General features: G+C 43.4%; 1 long non-coding RNA gene across 2 annotated transcripts; it reads left to right on the top strand.

Annotated features, from left to right (window-relative positions):
• The first annotated feature begins 5,044 nt into the window (after nucleotides 1-5,044).
• Nucleotides 5,045-25,658, top strand: LOC102153673. Of its 2 annotated transcripts, XR_005367048.1 has the most exons (4): nucleotides 5,045-5,442; nucleotides 5,861-6,398; nucleotides 22,232-22,296; nucleotides 24,755-25,658. It is a non-coding gene; the product is annotated as an uncharacterized LOC102153673 (long non-coding RNA). The 2 variants fall into 2 exon arrangements; XR_005367047.1 differs by lacking the exon at nucleotides 5,861-6,398.
• The last annotated feature ends 736 nt before the right edge of the window (nucleotides 25,659-26,394 follow it).

Here is a 26,394-nt window from a genome sequence, read left to right as displayed (position 1 = left end):
TTCCTCCAGGAGAACAGATCTGGGCGGTAAAGGAGTTGCCCCTGAACATCTTTCCTGGGGAAGAAGCATTGACCAAACTCCAGGTGGAACAAAGAATTGGACTTAGAACAAAAGGCTGAACCATCAGAGTGACCAAAAGCTTTCTCTTAGAGCTAGCCAACATTGGCTAGGGTCATGAGAGGTCCCTGTCATGGGAGTGTGCAAGTGGGGAGGAGAATCATCAATGCAGTCCCCTCCTGGGTGGAAGGGGCACTTGATGGCTTTTATATCAAGATGGTCCAGGACTTTGCTTTTAGTAATACACATCACCCCCACCCCCAACACACACACACACACACACACAGTGAAGCCTGGCCACTTAAAGCCAGAGGCTCTTTAATTTTCAAGGCGCACCAACGTAGGGTGTGCGTCTCTTGCTTTGCTTAGCTTTGGTCACCCAGAGATTTTCCTATCGCTGACTTGGTTGTCAGCAAAGGAATAAAAACCTTTCCTCTCTCCTTGGGAGGAGCGGAGCAGATTGTCTGGATCTGCCGCTTGTTGCCCTGGCTCTGGTCTCAGCACCAAACGCGTTCCTTCTGCGCAGTCTGTTTCCGTTTTGACAATGCAGAGGGGAGAGCTGGAGAAAGTCCCGCAGCCCAGGGTGCTGGGAGCCGCAGGGCGGGGCTTAGCTCTTGGACAGGAGGGATCAAATTTGCATTTAAGAAAGATGAGATGGAGTCCCCTGCTTTGGAGGGAAGCAAGGAGAAAAGTTTGGCGGGGCTTGGCATCTATCCTCAGCATCTTTCAAAGGGAAAGTGCTACCTCCTGCAGCCACGCCAGTGTCTTCTTAAGGGTAGAGTCACAGGAGGCAACTCCCCCAAACCTCTCTAGCATCCTGGAGATTAAAACAATAATAAGTTGGTTTTTCTCTGCATAAGAGATGAGGAAGGTTGTGTTGTGCTGCCTGAGGATGCACTACTAGACTCTGCTTTGTTAAGATCCAGAAACTGTTCCCATTTGGACTGCAGCATTCTACATCCTGTGGCCAGCAAGTAGCAAGGCATTAAATGAGATTACTCAGCTAGGATTTGCCCAGTCCCACGCTGTGCCAGGCCATGTACCAGGCACTAGGGAGCAAAGATGAACGAGATCCAGGATTTGCCCTCATGAAGTTTACAGTCCAATGGGAGAGACAATCACAAGCCAAAAAAAACGTGAACATCCGTGTAGCCAGGGCTCCAGAAGAACTATGCTGTGAGTCCACGAGCTGTCCGGGAGCCTCAAGGACAGTGTCCTCAAAGGAGACATAGTTAAGATGAGTTTTCAAAGATGAGCTGGATTTTATGAAGCTCCAAAGGCAGGAGTGGGAAGGGATGATGGAGGGAGGGATCTGTGTATGCAAAGGTGTGGGAAGGATGTGGAGAAGCTTTATTTAAGGAGCCACGTGTACTTTGGTGTGACCAGAACCACATCTGATGTACGCGGGGATGTGCAAGGATTGAGGGTAATGGAGTGGTTTCAACCAGGGTGATTTTGTCCCCCAGGGACGTTTGGTTGTCACAGGGGGAGGAGGGGTGGCGCCACTGGCATCTAGTGGGTGAAGGCCAGAGATACTGCTAAACATCCTACAACGCTCAGGGCAGCCCCCACAGCAAGGAGTGATCTAGTTCACGATGGCAATAGTGCCAAGATTGGGAAACCCTGAGCTAGAGAGAGGTGGTGGCCATATCCCAAAGCGTGGAGCTCCTTCAGGGGCACTGGGTTTTCTGAGGGTCACACAGAGGGGGCGGTCAGGGGAGAGAAACCAAGGGATGCAGATCCTGCCATTCAAGGTCTCCCTTACCTGTCTCAGCCACTCTCCCCAGCTTTATTTTCTGTACCCATCTGAGAAGCCTGGATCGGTTCCTTCCTCCAACTTGCTGATAAAAATATTAAATGCAAAAATTTCTGGGGCAAATAATGCCCCAGATTTATATAAAACCATTCCACTTATGGGGAATTTGCACCCCTCATCTCATTTTATGCATTCTACAAAAGAGGAAGATGAAGCTCAGGAGATGTTCCGCAGTCTAGGAATTACTTAACTGCCACACACTGGGTTCCAGTCCCTTCTCCCAGCTGTCCCCATGTGTGCACCAAGCACCCACCCCTCTGGCCACAGAGAGTGCCAGGCTGTCCTCCATCCCGGCCTAAAGGCCTCCTTTCCAGCTTCCTGGATTCATGGCTGAACAGGCTCCCTGCCTCCCTCTGACCATAGCCCTGCCACTCATACCCCCTCTGACCACAGGGGACTCACCCTCCCCGTGGTGACCTGGTCGCCTTGGTAAGAGGACCTCTCCTGGCCAGCATGTCGGGGACAGCTGCTCGGCTCATGTCCCCTGGCCAGGAGGCTTTACTGACCCTGTGATTCAGCCCTTCATCTGAACTGGCAGATGGGCACAGGTGCCTTGTCATGACCCTGCTCCCCTTCAGCTGAGCAAGTCTGACCACTAAATCACTGGACGAGGACAGCACCGGTCAGCTGAGGGGTCGTTGTCTCCAAGTAGAACCCCCAAATACTGCTGACCTGAAATGTCGCTGTTCTCGGGGACAGCATCACAGCCATGCCAGGTCACATGCTATACACTCTTAATCATCAACTCTGTTGATTGTAACAGCTTGTTCAAGGCCTGCTTGTCTGTGGTTTAAGTTTATAACATGACAATCTTCCACCCCAATAGTTCATAAGCTCATGGAAAACCGATTTCCTACATTTCCAAACCATTGCCATCTCCCCAGTGATACAGAAAAAAAAAAAAATGGAAGAACCTAGCACCTCCCCCTGCCTCATCTCCACACACCCCACAAGCCCAAGGAAAGGAACCAAGGTCAACGTTTAATAAAATAGTCAAATCCTGCCTGGTCTCAGGCCACCCATGTCCGGTCAGCACCGCCCACCCTGGCCCGCCCCATCAACCTCTCAGTCCCAGCCACACCTGAGTCCTTCCCCCACCCGCATGACCCAGCAGCTCTCTCTTGTGACCACGGTTCCATGCCTCCCCAGTAATGTTTGATGTTGCTCCTTCTCCTGAGGCTTCCAGCCACTTTGTCAAGGCCACAGCTGTGGAGAGTGCCTGACCCCTGGCTGCAGAGCTGAACAGATAGCAGGACGTGGAGCAGATGGAGGAAGGAGGTGCCTGGCACAGGCAGCTGAGCGATGATGGTGGATGGGCCCAGAGAGGCAACTGCAGAGAAGCACAAAGGGAGCTGAGCTTGTGTTGGGAAGGGGCACCTGGATGGCTCACTGGTTGGGCATCTGCCTTTGGCTCAGGTCATGATTCCGGGGTCCTGGGATCAAGTCCCTCATCAGGATCCCCGCAGGGAGCCTGCCTCTCCCTCTGCCTAGGTATCTGCCTCTCTGTGCGTTTCTCACGAATAAATAAATAAAATATTTAACAAAAAGAAGAAGAAGAGGAAGAGGAAGAAGAAGAAGAAGAAAGAAGAAGAAGAAGAAGAAGAAGAAGAAGAAGAAGAAGAAGAAGAAGAAGAAGAAGAAGAAGAAGAAGAAGAAAGAAGAAGAAAGGTTCAAGCCTCCCATGGGGCATGGGGCAGGAGAGGGATCCTTTTTAATATTGAGGCCTTGAAATTATAAAGGGGGCTACAGTGACTGGGAGCCCTGCCATGATTCTGATCTAGAGAGTAAACATCTCTTCCTTGGGGTGCAGGACCACAGCACCCATTTCTTCAGGAGCCACGTAATTGCATTTGCCAGGGGAGGATTCTTCAGGGACACCTGGGGCCCCTTGCCATGTTCTTGTTCATCACCTCAAGCCACTGCTGAGTGTGATTCCCAACTGGGGGCAGTAGCACACTATATGCTGTGTGACTCACAGCACTGGGGGTTGACCCAGGGTGGGCGCTCCACATAGAGCCATGGGACACTGTGACAGTGAGGCAGCCACCAAGTCAAGTGGCTGCTGTGATGGGGTTTCTAAAAATACTCCCGGTCTGCTGCTCACAGGGCACCGGCCCAACCCTCGTGAGTGCCAAGCAGACAAGCATGCACAACCTGCTCCCTCCTCCCCCTCCCCACAGCCACCCCTGTAGCTCAGGCTCATCTAATCCCACCAGGATAATTACGCCAGCCACCTGACTGCTCTCCTTTCTCCACACAGACCACCACATGGTGACCAAAACACACAGGAGACTACCCCATAACCAAAGCCTATTTCCTCACTCATTCAATGACTTCACATGCATCCAACGTCCATTTCGGGTGCCAGCGTTGAGTGCCTTTGCTAGGCCAGGCCTTGTGGTAGATGCTGCAGATTGGGTGAGCAAAACCAGACACAAGAGCATAAATACTATGTGAGCCCATTCCGGGGATACTCAAGAAGAGGCAAGTCTAATCTGGAAGGGTCGAAGTTCAGAATCCTGGCTACATCTTGGAAGCAGAGCGTAATTATTGACTAAGAAAGGACAGGAGTGAGTTTTCTGGGATCTGGAGATGTTCCCTGTCTTGATCTGAGTGATGGTTTCATGGGTACAATAATATGTAAAAATATATTGAGCTGTACACTTAAGACTTGTGCCTTTTGGGAATCCCTGGGTGGCTCAGCGGTTTGGCGCCTGCCTTTGGCCCAGGGCGCGATCCTGGAGACCCGGGATCGAGTCCCGCGTCGGGCTCCCGGTGCATGGAGCCTGCTTCTCCCTCTGCCTATGTCTCTGCCTCTCTCTCTCTCAAATAAATAATAAATAAAATATTTTAAAAAAAGACTTGTGCCTTTTACTATGTATGTTAGGCCTCAATATTTTTTTAAAAAATTTATCTAAGCTATTACTCTGGCTTTACTTTTTATAGTTACGGGCATACCCAGGACTCAAGAATAGATGAGAAAGCTATATACCAACATTTTCGAAGAGGCGGTCTCCGATTGGTGAGCTGGTGGTGAATTCTTAATCTCCTTCTTTACACGTTTCTGGGTTTCCCAGATATCCTGCACTGAACATGTCTTGCTTATGTAATCAGATTAAATCTATTAAATATGATCTTGAAAGTGATAAGCGCAGAGGTGAAACATTCAGCAAGCACGAGAGAGGTGGCTCTTTGCCCGGAGGGACAGAGCCTGCTCACAAGATTTTGTCCTCTCTGACGGTAAGGACACAGGCTTAGGAGTCCTGATCCAGGCCCTGGGGTTTCAGCGCAACTAAATAAAGCTCCTGGCATACCGAGGGCCTGGAGGTGGGGCTGCTGGAGGAGCCCTGGGGCTTTCCCCTCATTCCTGGGGTGGGGGTGGGGGAGCCTCCAGGGCATTCTCGCCCTGTCTCCAGAACTTGCCTGAATCCAGTCTCCTGCGTTTCTGACCCCGCTGCCGGGGATCCTGTAACCCCAGCAGCACAGAGGCCTGTTCCACGGAGGTGCGGTGATTTTAGGGGGCCTCACCTCGTCCTGTCAACAAGAAGGACCTGCCATCGTGGTGAGAGGTAGGGAAGCTGATGGTGGGGGTACAAAACCAAAACCGAAACCAAAACCAGAGCAAACCCTGGAAGTTCTGAGGAAGGGAGAAAAGGGAATGTAGAGGAATCTTCTGCTCTTGGTTTTCTCACTGGGAAGGGGGTGCTGTTGTGAGATTAACATATGAATGAGTGCATGGAAAGACTCAGAATTGGGGGGCTGATTTGTGCCTGCTTTTGCTGACAGTGCGAGTCCCCTGGCTGGCTCCTTCATCTTCTATTCTAATGCTAGTGCCCCCCCTTACCCCCCAGGCCACCGTGGCCTGCACAGAGCAGGGGGTAGGATGCATTTTTTGGTACCTTTAGCCTGATGTCTGCATTGGCAAAGCCAATGGGGTCATATGATGAATATCTGCTTGTGATTCACAAATGTATTTTGTATTTCCAGCGTGGATCCTAAAATCACTTCCCCCTCCCTCCCACCTCCTCTCCCGCCCCCACACGCCTGCCTGCTCCCACAGAGAAGTCATGTGAGGCCTTCTCAGATTGAGCACAGGAACGAGCCAGTGGCCCAGCTCTGCCCTGTGACACACATAGCCTCCAGCGGTCACATGGCCTCCAGCTGCCACCACCTGCCCTCTGTCCCCAGCCCAGTGCCCTCTCCCTGGCCGGCTTCCCTTGTCCCTCCAGGCTGTAAGCTTGGCAGATAGCAGGACGGAGGGACCGAGGTTTCAGGGCCAACAGGCTTGGACGGTTCTGGTCCTAGCTGACCTGAAGGTGGGACCCCATCCAGTAGTCTCCTCCACACCACGTGGGGTGCCCCACTGAGAAGTAGGTGCCCCACTGGCTGGCTGCAGACGTGGATGGAGCTATTTGCAGCCGGATCCTGCAGCCAGCCCCAACCAGAGCCCCCACGAACAGGGAGCTTGGCCATTGGAGACAAGGTGTAAAACAAGGCTGTGCGAGGAGCCAAGAGCACCATCCAGGTGTGTACCTTATGGAAAGGCTGGAAGCCAGGTGTTGGGAGGAGGGAAGAGGGCAAACACGGGAGGGCCATCCGTAAACATACTCAAATACAGACAAACAAATGAGAAAAAAACTTCAGAGCAGTGGTTCTCAATAGAGAGCAATTTGTCACCCCAGGGCCAATGTCTGGAGGCATTTTCGGTTGTCACAACTGGAGGAGCACTACTGGCATCCAGTGGGTAGAGGTCAGAGAAGCTGTTCCTAGACATCCTACGAGGCACTGAGCAGCCGCCCATGACAAAGGCTTATCCAACCCCAAATGCCAATAGAAACTCCATTATAGAGAGAAACTAACTATCCTGGGGAGGATTTGAGCAGGGACTCACAAACGAACACTTCTGCCCTCCTAGTGTACATTGTGACTGTCACCCTCAGGCTCAGAGTCCTTCAGCAGCTGCTCAGTTCCCACGGGTTTGGACCCAAACCTCTGGGCACACATGGCTAGTCTTCCTTCCAGGATCTGGCCCTCATTTACCCTGTAGCCTCACCTTCTGCTGGGTCTTAGTAACACCGAACTATTCAGGGTTCCCATACCCCAAGACCTTTGTCCTTGTGGAAGGGGATCCCACATCCTGTGTCTGAAATGCTGTCTTTTGACTTCCATCTCAAAAGTCCTCACCCAATCTTCTGGGTCCACTTGAACCATTTCCTCATCTGAGTCCCCCTCCAGGCCCATTGCTACCCTGCACCTCCCCACCCCACTGTCCCTGGGACGACACAGGGCACCTCTACCGTAGAGCATCACACAGGATAGGTGCTGGCACAGTAGACCTGTGTCTGTTTCTCCCACCAGACTGTGGTTCTCTTAGTGTCAGATCTGTCTGCCCAGGCTCTGGGGACGCCTTGAACAATGAGAGCCACTCTTAGGTGGGTGAGCAGGTCCAGCCTATTGGCCCTCAACAGCAGAAAATACATGAGGAACTGGAGAATGTGCAGAGGGAGATGTGAGGCCAACTGGGCCATCAAAGCAGCTGGGAAGCAAGGACATGAAATGAGTCCTAAGGGACAAGCTGCACAGGGTCTGGGAACAGTCACAGAGGAGCAGTCAGCCTGAGAGACTAAAAGGGAGATGATCTGTGCTGATTCCAGAGGCGGGGGCTGTAAGGTCCCAGCACACTGCCGCACGCCCCCCCCCCCCCCCCCCCCCCCCCGCCAGGGTAGGCCAGTGACACCCAGGACTGGGATTGCCACCAAGTGCTTGGCAGGGGCATGGTGTATGGATGAAGAAGTTTGGTCATTCACACCTGAAAGCAAACTCACTTACTTTTCCTCAAATTAGTTTCATGGGGAATGCAGGGCAATTGAAGATATTCCCATTTTATCTATGAGGATGTTGAGGCTCACAGAGGTAAAGTACTGCATCCCCACCCTCTCTCTTTGGGCCGCACCATTTTGAGTCAGCCAAGACAAGATCAATCAGCTCATTCCTTCACCATGGGTTTGAGTTCCATGGACAATCCCAAAAGCCAATTTAAAAGAGCATTTCTCGGGATCCCTGGGTGGCGCAGCAGTTTGGTGCCTGCCTTTGGCCCAGGGCGCGATCCTGGAGACCCGGGATCGAATCCCACATCAGGCTCCCGGTGCATGGAGCCTGCTTCTCCCTCTGCCTGTGTCTCTGCCTCTCTCTCTCTCTGTGACTATCATAAGTAAATGGATAAAAATTAAAAAAAAAAAAAAAAAAGAGCATTTCTCCAAAGCCATATCTTCAGTGTTCAGTTATCCACAGGATTTTTGTTCTTTGCAGCTTTGTGATATAATTGACCTATAATAAACTGCATATATTTAAAACACAGGATTTGATGAGATTTGACATATGTACACTCCCATGAAACCATCATACTTGAGACAGTGTACATACCCACTGCCCCTAAAAGTTTCCTTGCACACACACACACACACACACACACACACAGAGGCAACCACAGAGTTACTACTTCCTGCTATTACTACATTTTCTAGAATTTATCTTAATGGGATCATACAGTATGTACATGAACTCGTTTTTATGTGGCTTCTTTCATAGTTATTTTGAGATTTGTCCCGGTTGTTGCATATATCAAAAGTTCATTCCTTTTTATTACTGAGTGGCATTCCATTTTATGGATAGGGGACCGCAATTTGTTTATCCATTCACCTGCCAATGGACATTTGGGTTGTTTTCAGTTTGGGGCTATTACAAATAAAGTAGCCATGAGCATTCATGGACAAGTCTCTGTGTGAGCATATGTCTTCATTGTTTCTGGGTAAATACCTAGATGTGGATTGCCTCCGTCACATGGTCAGTTTATGTTTCATTTTTTTTGAGAAGCTGCCAAATTGTTTTCCAAATTAGTTGTGCCACTCTACCTTCCCACCAGCAGCGTATAGGAATCCAGTTCCTTCACATCCTCACTGACACTCAGTATGGCCTGTCTTTTTAACTAAGCCATCCTAGTGCGGTGTAATGATAGCTTATTGTGGTTTTATGTTTCCTAATGACTAAGGACGTTGAGCATCTGTCCATGTGCTTATCTGCCATCCATATATTTTCATTGGTGGAGTGTCTATTCGAAGACGAAGTTTTGAAAGAGTATTGTATTTGTTTCTAGTAGATAGAGTAAAGCATCTGATTTTGACCATATCCCTTGGAATCTAGTCATGGTTCCCATCCTGGCTTGGCCACTTACTGAGCAACTTAGGATGAAGTGGCTTACTCTCTCCGACCTCGGTTTCCTTTTGTGCAAAATGAGGGTAATAATAGAACCCAATAAGGTTTAAATGAAGATCAAATACTTTAAAACTAGCATATAGAACTTGAAAACTATTATAAACAATTATTATTATAACACCTTCTGTTGGTCTGATTTGAATTGTAATTATCAAGACCCCTGGCATACCTCAGAAACTAGTCTTTAGGGGAATTAAATGGTGTTTCATGGACAGAAAGGTAGATATGCATTTTTTAAATCCCTAGGTATGTAAAGAATGGAATTTAGTGCAAGTCTAGTGCTTTAGAACTGAAAGAGTCCTTAGAGTTATTTAAATCAATACCATGCCTTGGCTCAAGGCCTCTGGAAAGCAGAGCCTGAGGCAAGGATTTTAGTACTGAGACTTTACTTGGGAAGTGCAAACACAGGGTGGTTAGTATTAGGAAAAAACTAGGAAGTGACACGAGGGAAGATGCACGGGTTCTCTGCCACGCAACCACTCAACAAGACACCAAAGAAACACAGTAGGTCTCTTGGCAAGCATGCTTTCTCAGCACACAGAATTTCCCTAGAAGTTTTGCAAAGAGAAGACACACTTGACGGAAGCCCAAGGCAAAGGACAGTAGGGGACATGTGTCTGTCAGTTTTCCTCCTATGGTCAAGGTCTACCCCATGGAGAACAAACTACACTTCCAGGGTGAGTCATCCAGCACTGTGGTGGCCATTGAGAAAATTCAGCCCACATCCTGCTCTGTGGCATTTCATCTAAGGCCAGAAGTCAACAGGCAGCATATACCTGGTGGGATGCCAGCTAAGGGAGAAAAAGAAGAAGGTGCACAAGACCTATGTCCTGACTTAGGCTGCATACCCTCAGAAGCAGAGCCTGAGTCCATGATTTGAGTACTAGGGGCTCTGGGGGAATGGAACCCCGGCAGCACCAGTAGGATAGGAGAGAGAGGACTGGGAAAGGAAGGAAGCTGACCCAGGGTCTAGTGAGGAGGAGGCTACTCTTGTAGGTATCTGGGGGGCCATCCTACTGGGAACATCTAGAAGACAATATGAAACCCATCAGAGGATTTTCCCACCTTTGAGGTAAGGAAGGAGGGATGGTTTACAGCCCCCCCACCACCACCACCACCAACTTCCATCTGTCATTGGCTAAGGGCTGCTCCGGATCCTGGGGGCATTAACTTCTATCAGCCCCACCCTCAAGAGAAAGGAGAGTCCCAGCTGCTGGCAGTAGGGCTTTTGGCACAACCCAGAGTGATGAACTTCATCAGGAGTCAGCAAGCTATTTCTTAAAGGGCCAGAGAGTCGATATTTTAGATGTGTGGGCCATGTGGTTTCTGTTGCAACCAGTCAGCTTGACCACAGGTAATACATGACAGGATGGCACTGACTTTGTCCCAACATGACTATATCACAAAAACAGGCAGCCAATCTGTAGACCACAGTTTGCAGACCTCTGTGCAGCACATATAATGCATCCCATTGTCCAGATAGAGAAACTAAGGCCCAGTAAAGAAAAGTGACTGGTCATATAGCCAACCAGAAGCACATCTCCTGACCTTCTGTCCACCTTGCTACCTCTTTATTTGGTTTTGGTATGTCTGGGGGGGGACTTGCAGCCAGAACACTCCAGGAGGGAGTCCGTGTAACGCATAATTCTTAAATGGCAGTAATCTGTTTGCTCTTGGTGACCAGAGAGGACTCAGGGCCTGCAGCCTTACAGCCTGCAATGATCGCTCAGAGCAACTTCTGGGAGCCTGGCTGAGCAGAGAGGCTTCCAGAACCTCCCTGTGCCAGGCCCTATTCCGGCAGCCCTGCCTCGGCTGCTCTGGCAGAGCGACCCGCAGCGGCCACAAAGCGCAGAGCAAGAAAGCAGCTCGAACTTTGGAGCCTGTAAATATCTAAAAATATCCAGGAATGTTGTGCACATATGTGGCCCTTCTGTGATCAAAACATCTGGGGAGAAGATTAAATGCTCCTGCTTTAATTTGCCTAGGACTCGGAGAAGAGTAGGAAAGGGAAGGGAAGTTGAAAGTCATTGACTTTACTGGGGAGAAGGACGTCACAAGAGTTTTTGTTTTTTACAAGGCAAAATAAGTTGTGCGCATGCAGAGTCCTCCCCCAGGGGAAATCCTGGACCTCGGTTTCCTTGGGATTCTGAGGATTGTTTCTCATAACGGGGGCGGAAAGTTCATTGGCTGCAGGCTTGAATTCCTGATTTGATGCCTTTTTTTTTTTTTTTAAGAAGATGAAAATGCCAAGTCCCTCAATCAAAACAGTAAGAGCTGTAATAATGTGGCAAATCATTAAATGTCAGATTTGAAGAAGGCCTAGTGTGAGCCATACATTTGTCAGATGAGAGAACTGAGACTCAGAGAGCACCTTTCCTGGAGTCCCTTTCAAGGAGGCAGAGATAGGGCTGAAATGTGTGTGTCCTGACTCCCACACCAGGGATGCAGTGGGAAGGAGGGTCTGAGGGAAGGGTCATGCTTCGTCCTGCTACCCCTAAGCCATATGGCCTCATCTGTACACTAAAGATGATAATGGCCGATTGTGTCTGTAAGAAACCAGGATCGTACCTCTGGATCTTTTGTGAGTTTGTTTGCTTGTTTTGTTTTAAGATTTCTTTTTTAAAGATTTATTTATTTACTTATTTATTTAGAGAAGACAGCTCAGAGGGGCAGAGGGAGAGGGAGAGAGAGAATCCTTAAGCAGACACCCCACTGAGCATGGAGCCTGATGTAGGGTTCAATTCCATGTCCCATGAGATCATGACCTGAGCCAAAATCAAGAGCTGGACACTCAACTAACTGAGCCGCCCAGAGGCCATCGGACCTCTGCATCTTGCATAGCTGCTTTCTTGGACCTGTGAGGTCCTTGAAGGGTGAACGAAGGCAGGCAGATGCCCACGCTTTTCATTACTAATCATGGCCCCAAACCCTAATAAATGTCTTGGCAGTTTGGGATAGATGATATGTGAGCCTGGAATTCCATTTGGCTTAAATCCTTGGTCAGAAGCAGGCTAACTGCGCTCTAAGGTACACTTTCCTCTGCCCTAATTCTGGGACAGGAAGTTAGCCACTCTCTGAAGTTAGGGCAGCCTGAACAAGCCACCTACCCACGCTTTTTTTTTTTTTTTTAAACTACATATGCCACACTTCAGTTCCCACTGGCCTTTCAAGTGCAAACAGTGGCTGGCTGCTTAGCCACTCTTTATTTAGGAGATGAGAAGGCTCAAAGTAGGATCCTCAACACAGAAGATGCAAAGGGAAGAGGGTCTAAGCAGAACCTGCTACTCAGATACCAGAATTTTTCAACCTGCCTCTCATCTGGAGAACTCTAATCCAAGCGTGCCCTTGACTTGATTTCCACCACAGGTGAAACCTACCGCGCCCTCTAGAGGCCATTCTTTTTGTTAATCACCAGTTAGTCCAGTGCGCTCAGGACCAGACCCACCAGAGGCAGAGATGTCCCCAGCTAGAGAGAAAATCATGAATTATCAGAAAAGCCCTAGTAGTATTTTGGCAGTGCTGTATCTCTAATCCTTTTCACTACTCCCATGTCCTACTCAGCCCTTCATGAGACCACTGAGATGGGAGCTCATGTTCCCAAGGGCTTTACAAATGCCTTTTTCATGCTGCCCCACATTCTCTCTACATGTTGTGTTCTCTCATATTCACCACAAGGCTAACAAGCTGAAGGAAGACTACATAATGGACATCCAAGAGCAACAAGCTGTGACTGCAACGGAAACACCCACATTTGCCACCACACTGTCAAGTTATTGTAGTGTAAACCCTCCTATTTTAATCAGTGCCCCCTTTGCCAAGGAGAAACAAATTTCTCAAATTCTCAAATTATGTCAGAAGCTCCCTTTGCACCTTCTTTTTTTAATATGCTTTTTTAAAATTAAGTTTTTTATGTTAAATCCAGTATAGTTAGCATACACTGTGCTATTAGGTGCAGGTGTACAATAGAGCAATTCAACAATTCTGTACGTTACTCAGTGCTCATCATGATAAGTGTACTCTTGGTCCTCATCACTTATTACGGCCATCCCCCCACCCACCTCCCCTCTGGTAACCATCAGTTTGTTCTCTATAGTTAAAAGTCTTTTTCTTGTTTGTCTCTCTCTCTCTCTCTCTTTTTTCTTTTGCTAATATGTTTTGTTTCTTAAATTCCACATATGAGTGAAATCATATGGTATTTGTCTTCCTCTGACTATCTCACTTAGCATTGTACTCTCCAGTTCCATCCACTTATTGCAAATGGCAGGATGTCACTCTTTTTTTTTTATGAATGAGTATTATTCTTGTGTGTGTATATGCCACATCTTCTTTATCCATTCATCTATTGGTGGACCCTTGGGCTGCTTCCATAGTTTGGCTATTGTAAATAATGCAGCAGTAAATATAAGAGTGTGTGTGTACCTTCTTTCTTCCTGTTCTGCTTGATCCCAGCAGCAGGAGCCATGGGAGCCAAAGGAGCTGGGACAGAAACTAGATCTCTTCTTCAGTAGCTACAGATGGCATCTTCTACTTCAGCAACTTCAACATGTCCCCCAGCTGGTCCATTCAATGCCAGCTCTCTAATGTGTTCCACTTCTCCAAAGTTCCAAAGGGTCAACAAAACAAATTGCTACACTAAGACTCACTTGCAGCATCTGGAAAATACAGATCCCAAAGCCAAATGCCATCCATATATGTCAGTTTCTAGGACATAAAAGACCTGGAATTAAATGGAATTTAAAAACTCTTCCCTAGAGCCTACCTCTAGAGATTGAAGAGCATCTAAATGGCCAGAATTCACTTCATCTTATCTCCATTTCTGGAGCAGCCCTGTTTTACTTGTGGAGGAGGTGTATCACATGCCATATGTATTTTAAAAAAAATATCCCAGGGTATTTTTCATTTGGGAAGTAAGAAAATGGGACCAGAGAGTTACTTGGTCTGTATCAAGTCTAGATATTAGGCTGAGGTATAAATGTGGAGTCATACTGATCCTGAGATATGCTTGTGATTTCTATATTCTCTGGGTATGGGACTATTATTGTGCACTTCTTACAGATGCTATTGACTAAGGTGGCTTTACACTCAGATTCACTGAATAAAGTCCTAGTTTATGCCTGTTGCCCTCACTTGCCATCTGCTTTAGCATTTTTCCAGGATGTTTGTATGTTCTTTTTATTTTTGTGGGAGTTACTTCATTCTCTGGTGCACACTGTATAAATCTGTCTGGTGAACTTGGTTATCAAAGTGGCTAAGCATATTTCTAAATGAAGGGTAGAACAGGTGAGATTAGGGGATCTAAGTAGCAGGTAAACATGAAGAAAATAGGCTGAGCTGCTCATTCATTAACTCTAAAACTAAACATAAGAGAAGAGGCAAGGATTGGAGAAGAGGTCTCTTGAAGAATCAAGCAAGACTTTTCTGATACTCTTGATTTTTGTGGCCCAAAGCCACATCTCTGAGTAAAAAATACAGATCAGAATAGTGGGTATTTTGGCTGCAGATTACAACTTCTGGGGAGGAAAGCTAAAGCACCTCTCACATACCATACCCATAAACAGAAATTTTCTGACATGGGTGATAGGCAGTGCTCTACTGGGGTGCTAAGATAATGATGGTAAAAGGATTTTAAGCACTTGCCAATCTTAGTCATCTAATATAGCTGCTTAGGACATGATGTTGAGAAAAATTCTAGGTTTGGCAAGAATGAGGGCCATCATTGATTTAGGATGTTGGCCATGGTTCAGGAGCTGAGGGTATCTGCACTCATCTCAGTACTTTGCCATTTCTATACTAACAAGATGAGGTTTTAGTAGGAGGAAAAAAAGAATTTTTAAAATTCTTCTTTCTAAATAAATAAATAAAATAAAATAAAATTCTTCTTTCTTCACAGTATACCCTAATGGATTCATTTTTCATTTTGGAAATGATTATGTCTGTAATTCTAGTTGGCTAAGAAGAGTTCCCCTAGCTTATGAGGCTGCCCCCTTCTACCATTAATCTTGTAAAGGTGGATAGGGTGGAAGATTGAAAGCTATTGCACTAAATCATAGGAAAACACTCTTTCCCTTTATGCTTTTTCTCTTGGGTGTGTCCTTCCTTGGTTCTGCTCATGGGAATGATAGCTCTCAGAAAGAACTAGGATTGTTTCTCATGTAGGTCTTAGTCCATCCAGGAGCACAGAGTAGGCCCTTATGAATCAGACCCAGTCTAGCCTTTCTCCCCAAGGTGAGAAGACTTGGTGCCACAGCTTTCTCTATAGTTATAAACGGTTTTCCTCTGCCTACCTTTGTCCATTTGTACATTGCCCATGGAGCTGGTAAGGCTGGTGTCAGAGAAGGCAGGAGACTGATAAAAGACTCATGGATTTGGATCTCAGCAAAACACTTTGCCATCTTATCACTACTACTGATAATTCATATTTTCCTGGAGATGTAAGGACTAAAGATAATATATACAAAGTGCCTACTACTCAGCTAACTTTTACATAGTTAGCTATTACTATTATTATTATAATAATGATTGTCACTTGAAGACCAAATTTTTCCTCATCTGATTTTATTTTTGACCAAAGTGATATGTAGTGTGGTGATGGGTAATTCTCTCGAGAAAATATCTGGACAACAGCAGACAGTGCATTTCTCCTCCAAAGATCCATTAGTAAGAAATTCAACACAAATTCCATCCTATGCCTTATTGTTCAAATGAATGCTTTCAAATATAATGGAAAGTTTTATGTCAGTCACTTTGCTTCCTAGGACTTGTACGTTGAGAGGTTTTCATTATTTCTTTCTTTAAAAACATTCTAGAGGTCCAGGGTGAGCTTCCCCACAAAATACTTGCTCATCAGTGGGCTGGATGTGAGATGCTCACAGACTCCAAATGTGGTGTATCCAACCATTTGGGAAACCTTGAGGCCCCCTGGCAAGCTGTCTTCAGGATAGCTAGAAGCTGAGCAGGGGGGATGTGTCCTAGCTCCTTCTGTGAAAGTAGTCACCTTGCCATTACCATGAGACAGTGTGGATGAGAGAGCTTTTGAGAAGGAAGTGGTTTACATTATTAAGAACAAATGTAAATATGGGATTTGTAGATTTGGGTCAGTTAGGTTTATAAGCTGCCTATTGGTAGAGAAGGAAAAAGGCCATGTTATAATTCTGTGTGCTTTCAAGATATGCCAATAAAGATGCTGAAGGCCCTATTCTCTACAGAAAACTTTTATAGACAAGAAATCTGGGGGTGCTGGCCAGGCTCTGAACTAAGTAAATAAATGTTGGCTTAAAGATGTTAAAAGTAGATGTTTCTAGTTTTACAGGAAGAGGAGGAACTCAAAAGCGGAAGGCCCAAAGACATCAATGACACCATGAGATGGGGCCAAAGAAATATAGGCAGCCAGGAAAGGAGTCTGAGAATGTGCAGTGTAAGCCTAAGGATGCCTAAGCCTAAGGATGTATGAATTAAAAGGATAATTTATGTGAGCCAAAGGGCATACAATGTCAATGTTCACTTTATAAGAAATCATACATTTGAAAGATGATAAGAAAATGGGATATGGCCGGGAGAACGAGGTATATCCTAAATTCTGCCTAAACTCCCAATCACTTTCTTCCCCATAAGGAGTCCAAAGGAGACATTTATGCTCAAAAGCACCAAAACAAGACATTGTCAGCTAAGGCTTTAGAATTAAAATCTGTTATAGAATTCTAAGAAGCCGAGCTAGACCATGTGGAAGGATTCCTTTTCCTAATCAGGACAAGCCATATGAATAATGTTTCACTGTATCCAGAGAACTCTCCCATCTGAGATAGATGCACCTGGGGTTGCTGGAGTTAGTGTCAGGCTTGGCTGTCCCTGCCTTAAGATTCTTCCATTGCAAAAAAATAAAAAAATAAAAATAAATAAAAATAAAAAAAAAAGATTCTTCCATTGCTCGGCCATTGCTTACTAAGGGCAAGGGATGTTTTCAAGGCAAACTGAAGACCACAGAGGAGAAGGTAGAGGGAGGAATATTTTAGCTGAATAAAGAGGAACTTTCTAATGGTCAAGCTTTCCTTGATAGCAAAGCTACCTCTGAAGATTGTCAGCTCTCTGTCTCTGGAGAGGAACTAGCCAAGAACTGACAACTTTTAGTGGAAATGTTGTAGAAGAGTTTACAGCCTCAAAAGAGGATAGATCTGTTAGGTCCCTTTTCATCTTTAGAATTATGGTTTTGAGTCACTTCACCACTCCAGGCTTCAATTTACAGATCTTTAAAATGACTTCTCAGTACCTTTCCTGCTCTGCGATAATAATAGACCCTTCATAATGTTGCCACATAGTTTGATGCATTGTGAATGAAAAGAACAAAATGAATAAAAATATGACAAACAAAAGCTGAGTCTTATAAAATGAGCTAAAGAGAATTCTTCAAGGTGAAAGAAAAGGACACCAATTAACAATATATGAATGCATTTTAAAATATTTTTTACCAGTAAATGTAAATATATAAATAAAGTCAGAATTATCTAATATTGTAATGGAGATATGTAAACCAATTTCAAACTTACAAATCACAATGTAAACATACTAAAAATAACTATAACTTAATAATTGCTATTGGTACGCAATGTAAATAAGGTGTAAATTATAACACCAATAATCTAAATTGTGAGGGAGACAGAAGTAAAAGAAGTAACTGAAGGCCAAGAGAAATAAAAGTATAGCTTTTGTATGCAATCAAAGTTAAGTTGTTATTAACTTAAAATAGGAAGTTACAACTATAAGATATTTTATGTAAGTCTCATGGTAACCACAAAGGAAAAGTTTGTAGTGGAAAAATTAAAGATTAAGAGAAAGAAATCCAAAGCAAACCACAAGAAAAAAATATCAAATCACAACAGAAAACAGCAAGAGAGGAAGAAACAAATAAACTACAAAACAGTCAGAAAACAGTGAAGAAAATGGCAGTAGTAAGTATATAAAAACCAATAACTATTTTAACATAACTGAACTTGTTTTCCAATCAGAAGACACAGAATAGCTGAATGAATAAAAAACAAGACCTGATAATATGTACCTATAAGAGACTCACTCTATTAATAGGCTGGAAGTGAAGGAACAGAAAAGATATTCCAAGTAAATGGTAACCAAAAGAGAGCAGGAGGTGGCTATAATTATATCAAACAAAATATACTTAAAGTCAGAAATGATCACAAGAGAGAAAAAAAATCATTATATTGGCACAAAGTGGTGAATCCATCAGGAAGATAAAAGAATTATAAAGAGCACTTAAATATATAAAGCAAATATTAACAGAACTGAAGATATATAGCTGTAAATAACTGCATTAAGAAAAAATAAAGATCTCAAATAAAAAAAAAAAACTTTACACACCAAAGGAACTGGAAAAAAAAAGAACAGATTAAACCCAAAGTTGATAGAAGTAAGAAACAGATTAGAGCAGAAATAAGTGAAATAGAGAATAGAAAAGAGCAATGAAACTAAGAGTTTGTTTTTTGAAAAGACAAACAAAATTAGCAAACCTTTAACTATACTAACCAAGAAAAAGAAAGATGACTCAAATAAATAAAATAAATGACAGAAGAGATGGTACAACAAATATCACAGAAATACAAAAGATGGTAAGAGACTAGTATGAGCCATTATACATCAACAGATTGGGTAGTCTAGAAGAAATGTTTAAATTCCTGGAAATATACAATAGCAAGATTGAATCATGAAGATACAAAATCTTAACAGGTCAGTAACAAGTAAGGAGATTTTATTTATTTATTTATTTATTTATTTATTTATTTATTTATTTATTTAGCTCTTTAGCTATTTAGCTTACTTATTTGTAAGCAAAACCTTCTATCTAAAAAAAAAGAAAGAAAGAAAGAAATCCCAGAGCCACACAGCTTCACTGGTGATTCTACTAAACATTTAAAGAAGAATTAATGCCAATCCTTCTCAAGCTCTTCCAAGCTTGAAGAGGAGAGAACACTTTCAAATTCTTTTGAGGCCAGCCTCATTCTGACATCAACACTAGATAAGAACTCTACAAGAAAAGAAAATTGCAGGCCAATATCCTGGGGTGAATATGATGAAAAATTCTAGCAAACTGAATTCAACAGCACATTAAAAGAATCATGGTTAAATAGAATTAATTATTGGGATGCAAAGATAGTCGAACATACACAAAACAATAAATGTGATACATACACCACACTAACAGAATAATGAATAAAATTTTTATGATCATCTCAATAGATGCCCAAAAAAAAAAAAAAAAAAGGATTTGACAAAGTTCATCATCACTTTGTGATTTAAAACTTTCAACAAATTAGGTCTAGAAGTAATGTACCTCAACATAACCAAGGCCATATCCATGGCTTAACCAAAACATATATGAAGAGCCCACAGCTAACATCATACTCCAGTTGTAAAAACTGAAAGCTTTTCTTCTAAGATCAGAAACAAGACAAGGGTGCCCACTCTCACCACATCTATTGAACATAGCTGGAAGAATTAACAAAAGTAAATAAAAGAAATCCAAATCAGAAAGGAAGAAGTAAAATCATCTGGTTGCAAATGACATGATTTTATACATGGGAAACCCTAAAGACTTCATCAAAAAATTGTTCAAATTAATAAAAAAATTCAGTAAAGTTGCAAAACTCAAAAGCAGTATACAAAAATCAGTTTCATTTCTATACACTAACAATGAACTATCTGAAAAAGAAATAAAACAATCTCATTTACAATAGTGTCAAAAAACAGTAAAATACTTGCAAATGAACTCAACTGAGAAACTAAGAGATCTATACACCGAAAACTATAAGACAATTATGAAAAAAAAGTGAAGACAAATGGAAAGATATCTCATGCTTGTGGATTGGGAGTATGAATATTGTTAAAATGTCCATACTACCCAAAGTGATCTATAAATTCAAAGCAATGCCTATCGATATTTCAATGGCATTTTTCATAGAAACAGAAAAAAAATCCTAAAATTCATATAAAACTGCAGAAGACCCAAAGTAGCCAAAATAATCCTGAGAAAGAAGAATAAAACTGGGGACACCTGGGTAGTTCAGTGGTTAAGCGTCTGCCTTTGTCTCAGGGCGTGATCCTGGAGTCCCAGGATGGAGTCCCAAGTCGGGCTCCCTGCATGGAGCCTGCTTCTCCTCCCTCTGCCTGTGTCTCTGCCTCTCTCTCTGTGTCTCTTGTGAATAAAATAAAATATTTAGGAAAAAAAAAAGAATAAAACTGGAGACATCTCACTTTCTGATTTTAATTATATTACTAAGCTATGTAATCAAAATATGTATGGTACTAGCATAAAAGCAGACACACACCAATAGAACAGAATTAAGAGACAAGAAATAAACCCATGCGTATAAGGCCAATTAATATTTGACAAGGGCACCAAAAATGCACAATGGGGGAAGAACACTCTCTCCCATAAATACTATTGGGAAAACTGGATATTCATACAAAAGAATGAAATTGGACTCCTTTCTTATACCACTCACAAAAATTAACTCACAATGGATTAAAGACTTAAATGTGAGAAACCATGACTCTTAGAGAAAAAGCAAATGGGAAAATTGGCCATGGTATTGGCAATGATATTTTGAGATATGATCCCCAAAGCATAAGCAACAAAAGCAAGAGTAAACAAGTGAGACTACATGAAACTAAAAAGCTTCTGCACAGCAATGGAAAAATCAACAGAATAAAAGAGCAACCCCATGAAATGCAAGAAAAGATTTGTAAACCTTATATCTGATAAGAATATATATATATATATATATTATATATCCAAAATATATAAGGAATTCATACAACTCAACAGCAAAAAAAAAAACAAAAAAACAAACAAAAAAAAAACAAAATAATCACCTGAAGGGATGTTTCTCGAAGAATACATCCAAATAGCCAATAGATATGAAAGATGCTCAATGAAAGATGCTCAATATCACTAATCATCAGAGAAATGAGAACCAAAACCTCAATGACATATCACCTCAGATCTGTTGGAATGGCTATTATCAAAGAAACAGGAGATAATAAGTATTAGAAAGAATGTGGAAAACAGAGAACTGTTGTACATTATTGATGGTTATGTGAACTATGAGAGGCAGTATGGAGGTGCTTATAGAAATTAAAAATAGAACTATCATGATCCAGTGATCCTACCTCAGGGAATATATATAAAAGAAACAAAACCACTATCTCGAAGAGATTATCTACACTCTCATGTACATTATAGCATCATTTATAATAGCCAAGATGTGAAAACAACCTAAGTGTCTATCAGCAGATGAATGGATAAAGAAGATGTGAGATAGACACAGGCACATACACACACACACATACACACACACCCCTAGATAGAGATAGATAATGTATATACAGAGTCATATAGGTCTATAGATGTACAAACATACATATACATCTCTACATGTAGATACAGATATATATATGGTGTATATATGGATGTATGTATGCGTGTGCATATATATATGTGTGTGTGTATATATGTGGTGTATATATATGGTATCTACGTATATGTATGTATATACAGACATATCATGGGATATTATCCAATCATAAAAAAAGGAAATCCTACCATTTGTGACAACAGGGATGAAATTTGAGGGCATTATGCTAAATGAAATAAGTCAGACAGAGAAAGATCAATACTCTATGACCTCACTGATATGTGGAATCTAAAAAAAGTTGAACTCATAGAATCAGAAAGTAAATGGTAATTACCAGGGGCTGGGAGTGGGGGAAATGAGGAGATGCTTGTCAATAGGTACAAACTTTCAGTTATAAGATAAATAAGTTCTGAGGACCTAGTGTCCAGTATGGTGACCTGAGGTAACAACACTGTAATGCATATTTGGAATTTATTGAGTATTAAATTTGGTGGGTATTAAATGTTTTCGACACACACACACATGCGCGTGCACGCGTGAATGGTAACTGCCCAAGATAATGAATGTGTTAACTAATTTTATTGTGGTAATCATTTTACAACATTTACATATATCAAATTTTTAAAAGCATGACATATTTACTATTCAATTGATATTCCACTTTAAGGAAAACCACTGAATTTGCTGGTGAAAGGAAAGTACAGGAAAAAAGTGAAATGCCAGACCTGCATTGTAAGTATTGGAGATAAATATGAAGTCATTAATATTTTAAAAAATAAACATATGTGTATACGCATATATCACTCATTCTGCCTAAAAATGTCTCATCAGTTCATGCCTTTCCCTTCAGAAATTGTGCCTTCACATAATATATAATCCAGTTTCCCAACCAGCTTTAGGAGATGCCAAATATTTAATGACACCCCACCTAGAAACAATAAATACATTTGAGTCAGTCTTAGACTCCTGGGGAAAGAGATGCTGAAAATTTGATGAAAGGGATTAATAAATTATAACCAGGCTATTAAGATGTGAATCACTAAAGACTCCTGACACTCTTTTCCTTTCTCTAATTAGAATTAGAAAATAAACAGACTCACCTCTCTACACTCAGAATCCCACTCCCTCCTTTCTGAGGTCACTTGGTTAATCTAGTTCATGGACTTGCATTTAGACATTAAGATGACTTTAACCGATGGACAGTAGGCTCTGAGAGTTGCGAGTCAGTGCGCTGGTTCTCTAAACCAGATGCTGTGACCATATTGGTGAGACGCCAATCACACAGCTGGGAAGAGGGAAGACCCAATTTGTGGGCTGTGGGGTATCTTCCCAATCAAAGTGCTCCTGCTGATGGATTTCAGAGCCTGCTTCAAGCTGTCATAGATCCAAGCTTCCTGGAAGAAACCTTAGAGATTATCTCATCCCACTCTTTTTTTGTGTAAATGGAAACTTACAAAAGTTTGAAAGCTCTCTCTCAAAGGAGAGGGAGCAAGTTGCCCAAAGTCATGCAACCTTTGATGGCAAACTTCACACAAGAACCCGTTCTCTTGTCCCCCTGGACCGCTGCTGCTCTTTCCACATCTATTTCTACCCCTACTGTGGGGGCCTGAATCCAACAGCTCCATGCTTCCTTATCTCATTACTAGACCAACTGTTTTTAATAGAGCACCAGAGGACAGCTACAGGTGTCAGGTAGCAGCTTACAATCCCAGCACCCCACCGTGCTGAGACATCCTTGGCTCCACCTCCGGAATACCTGATGTGGAGCTCTGACATCATACTCAGTGTGGGTGCAGAAACTGACTCTCTTACTCACCTTTGTATCCTAGAGCCTGGAACAATGCCAGATAGAGGAGTCCTCGAGGAAAAATTGTTTAAATTAATGAATCATGAGAGTTTATCTAATTTTACAACTTCTCTCTCTCCCTCTCCCTCTCTCTTCCCCCCTCTCTCTCTCTCTCTCTTTCACACACACACACACACACACACACACACACACACACACACACAATAACTCAATGCCAAGTGGTTAAAAAATGCATTTTCCTCCAATATTTTATGGATGCTGCTTCAAGACAATCTTTCAACAAACATTTAGTCAGGCTTACTACATAGCTAGGTGTTAGGTAAGGAGAACTAAAACAGCCCCTGTCCTCAGGACCACACTGTCTATCAAGGAAGACAAACGTCCAGGTGGTTGTAATCTGGATTGAAGGTACACCATGAGAGAGGTGTGTCATAGGAGGGACACGTAGAGTAGAGGCAGGGGCAGAAGCGATGGCTGAGCTGAGTGTTGAAGAGTAAGTCAGTTGGGGAAATAACAAGGAAGGATGCTTCAGACTGAAGGAACAACGTGTGCAGAGCCATGGACTGAGATGGCATGAAAAAAGCATGGCCAAAGACATAGAAAGAAGGAAACTGGCAAATTTTAAGATGTTCTACAAATGAAATTTAAATGTGCTTCCTTCTCTGCTTGTTTGCTTTCCATAAGAGGCCATTGTTGACTAGGAGAAGTGTTGGATTTGGAACAGGAATAACTCTGAAAAATAATGATTGCATTTAAGCTTCCAGAGCTTATACTGCATGTGGCAGGCTCAGTTACACAGAGAAGAATGAAGGAGGAATTATTACATGTCCCCGGTTACAGATGGGGACACTGATGCTCAGTGAGTATCAATACTAGTGTGACTATTTTGCTTCTCAGTCCTATTTGTTGAGACCCAGAGATGTGCCATAATCAAATGCTCTACCTTAGATACAAGTACAAAGTCATGTTATTCCCCGCTCTGGTAGGAAGTCTCCTTCCGCCATAAAGAGCAGCAATCCCTACCTCTTCTCTGAACTACCCCCATGGGGATCCCTGCCAGAGCACACAGGACTATTACAGAACCTTCCAAAGCCCTGCCCACTCTCCTGCTTAGGCACCTCTCTGCAAACTTTCCTCATAGGCCTGGAAGTGGGCCCCCTAGAGGTGCGCGGGAGTGTGGGTGTTTTGGCCAATCTCTTCCATTTTCCCAAGATTTGCTATCACTGTTCCATGCGGTCATTTCCTCCTCATATACTTCCATTCATTCAGAGATGCCTTCACCTTAGATTAAAAATTACTTCATCAACCCTGAAGTCTACCTCAGTGTCATCTTTTGCAAGGAAGCCCCTTTCCAATCACAGTTTCTCCCTTCTCTGCCCTTAGGAGTTTCCCTGTCATTTGTCATAGCTCAGTGTACTCTGCATCCCACAAAAGATTGTGACTCGTGGAAGATAAGGACTTACTGAATTCATCTCAGTGTCCCCAGCGCCCACTGGACAAACAGCCTCGCAAGTGTAAATGTGCTGAATCCCAGAGAAGATTCAAGCCCTGACTCTGCCACTTGCCGGGGTCAGGTACAGCCTGCATTAGAAGCTGGTGAAAAATAGAATCTTCGCCTTGCCCGGTCACCACAAAGGTCAAGTGAGGCTGGAGAATGCATCTGGGTAGCCTTCTTGCTCTAATAAACTTCTGGAAGCTCCATGGTCCACTCCCATCTCCAGCCCAGCACTGAGCCAGAAGATGGTATTGAAATGTGACCCAGTGTTCCTGATCAGCCCCCAGCACCACCCTGCTGGGTCCAGACATGTATGGCTCCGCTGAATCCTGCAGAAAGGACCTGTGGTCTTTGGCAAATGGAAAGATCCTTCCCCATTTTCCTGCACATTTCCCGTCACACTACATTCCTTTGGACTTTTAATGACATTTTGCATGAGAGGGGTGCAAAATGCATATATTTGTATTCCATCTTATATCCCACCAAAGTTTTTAAGTTAGGTAGGTTTCTTTTAAGAAACATTTCTGACTGGGGAATGCTCATTACCATGATCCTTTAGAAGCGAATACTTATTCTCTCACCATTGGGTTTGAATCTCCGCTCCTCCAACTACTGCCTGCGTGAGTTTGAACCGATGACTTGATGTCTCCAAATCAGTGTTCTCATCTGTAAAGTGGGAACAATGCCATTTTCTACTCAGGGTGACTGTAAACTTGAGAAATAATTGCAGATTGCTCATAATAGGCACTCAATAAACCACTGGCCTCCTGTGTACAGGGGAGGCATAATGTATTCTCTGCTGCCTTTCTAATCCTTGGGAAAAGGATGATGGATGTGCTGCGTACCCTGGAAGTAAGTCAAGTAAACTAATATTTAAAAGTGTCTATTGGATTGGAAACTGGGCCTTTTTTCTCACCTTAGTAAGATCCATTTCACTCCAAAGATTGGACACCAAGTTGCAACAAGTTGAGATGTGAACGTGGCCCAGCTCATACGTCCCCCTCTATCCTCCATGCAAGTATGTCCACTTCAAATCTCCAAACTCAAGTATCAGTCGGTGGTTTCCAGGCAAAGATGCCAGGCAGAACTTCTATCTCCCAAGTCCCAACCACCAGGAGGCCAGAAATAAGAATCACTTAAGAATGTTAATTGAATGCTATAATTATAGTCTATGCATAAATAGGCATTTTGCACTGATGTTGTACACTGCCAAGAAAATATTTACTTGGCTAACTCAAGTCCACGACCAAGTCTATTTTTTTCACAACAGAAATAATACTTTAATTTGGCATCACCAGACACACCAGAGTGAATAATCTTGGATATTTCAAACATAATCAAGATGTCTCTTATGCTTTTGCCTCTCTTTATTAGTCATATGTCTTCTTTCTTTGCAGGATCTATATGTAAGTTATCTGTGGGTTCTTTTATGCTCCTTACTGACTCTTCTGGAGATCAGCTGTTTATTGGAATTTCCTTTGGAGAAGGGCAGGGGAAGTGAGCTGGTGAGGTCTGAAACTTGGGTTTG

This window comes from Canis lupus, chromosome 11, assembly GCF_011100685.1.
Source record: "Canis lupus familiaris isolate Mischka breed German Shepherd chromosome 11, alternate assembly UU_Cfam_GSD_1.0, whole genome shotgun sequence".
Lineage (NCBI taxonomy): Eukaryota > Metazoa > Chordata > Mammalia > Carnivora > Canidae > Canis > Canis lupus.
Note: the sequence above shows the minus strand (reverse complement) of the source record. Positions and strands in the feature narration are given on the sequence as shown.